At 42.8% G+C, this 1,655-nt stretch overlaps 1 pseudogene; it reads right to left on the reverse strand.

Moving 5' to 3' along the window:
- Window positions 1-398: 398 nt before the first annotated feature.
- LOC121863368 lies at window positions 399-601 on the reverse strand (annotated as a pseudogene).
- Between the last annotated feature and the right edge of the window lie 1,054 nt (window positions 602-1,655).

The raw sequence follows: 1,655 nt of genomic DNA on the forward strand, positions 1-1,655 counted from the left end.
TCTTCTTTCCGGCTGGCGATCTCCTTCGTTTCTTCCCCTTGGCTCTTCGTCGTCCATCTTGCTTTACCCACAACAACACCCACACACACATGACAACCCCCTTACCAGGGTGTACCCGCACTATCACGGTATTCCTGGAGGATCGGCCGAGAGTTGTGTACCGACCTCCCTTTCGCCATCACAAACCCACTCGATCGCAAGGTGATGGTTTACCGGGGAGGGACTTTGGGACGAATACACTTCTATGAGTGCAGGTCCCTCAGCCAGTACGAAGTAAGGAAGTACAGAGAGGAGGGAATAGCCACGTGTGAGAAGCACCCACGTGGGGTCCCGTGGGACCAAGTTTGGGGCTTTGCAGGCCCCCCCCGGTATGTTTCCTCTCACTGCATGGTATTAGTAATAACCACAGCAATGGTGAAATACTGGGTTCCCTGCTCGCCACCTAAAACAACAAAGGAGTAACTCTGTTACTTTCACCCCCAGAAAGTCCAAATCTGTGCTCTTCCTTCTATGTAAAAAAGAACACTGATTACGTACTCTCCATTAAGCTGATAAGAACAGATACTACACTTTGATCTTAGCCAAAAGGCCGAGAAGCAGGTCCCGCAACTAGTACTAAGTATGGAAGTAGCAAAAGAGATCTTAGCCAAAAGGCCGAGAAAGCGATTCCAAAGCTGTTGCAATTAAATTAATGCACATTAGGTAATATTCTTACTTTGCTTCACCTGTAAATTGGTGCAACAAGGATCTATCTCGAGTTTTGTTTGCAGATAAACATTCGAATTCCTTATACATCAACATTTAAAATCTATAATAACAAAAGTCGTAATTATGTAACCAATTAATTTACTATTCTTTACACTTCATGGCTATGTTACCATTTACAATTTTCAGTTTTCCTTAATCACTATCATTAATGCCTTCTTCCTTTGTTTAGGAGCTCTTATTGACCAGTGTTAGTGAAGGAAGAAACTAGCATGTTTGAGGGGCAGACTGAAGAACACATTTACTGTACTTCCCCCACGTAGAGATACGCCCGTTGCCACTGTTTTTTTTACTATGGTACCACCAACAAACCCGCTGTTTTTATTTTATTTTATTTTATTTTTACATAGTAACTGGAAAACTAATTTCCGAAAAATATAAATTGCACTAAAAATGAAAGTGCCTAAATGCGTGAGACGATTACTTTATGAACCTTGTATGCCAACCTTCATGAAAGAATGAAGCTCCGCCCAGAAAAGTAGTTCCTGAAGTATTTGTAAAATGATTACATAAGTATAGACATTTCTTGCATATAATTGAAGAAAATTTGGAATTGTATCAATTTCTAGTTTGGTTATTAGTCAATTTCCCAATAAAATGATACTGGGCTATATTGATCTTGTAGTGGCTACTCTCCCCTACAACTTCCAACTGAGCTCCGGCCGCACTCCGACCAGCCAATCAGCGTACAGCCTAGAACTAGAACTAGAAAAATGCTAGTGACAGGGGGGAAGGAGGTTCAGAGGAAGAATAAAGGGAGGATGGAAGTGAATTTTAGAAGGAGAGAACAGGTGCAGTGGCTAAACACCGCTTGCGTGAGGGGGTAGGCAAAATGCCCTGAGGGTGCAACAATCACAATCAGGACGAGGCAGAGGGAGGGCGGGAGCAGG

Source organism: Homarus americanus, unplaced genomic scaffold, assembly GCF_018991925.1.
Source record: "Homarus americanus isolate GMGI-L3 unplaced genomic scaffold, GMGI_Hamer_2.0 scaffold46008, whole genome shotgun sequence".
Lineage (NCBI taxonomy): Eukaryota > Metazoa > Arthropoda > Malacostraca > Decapoda > Nephropidae > Homarus > Homarus americanus.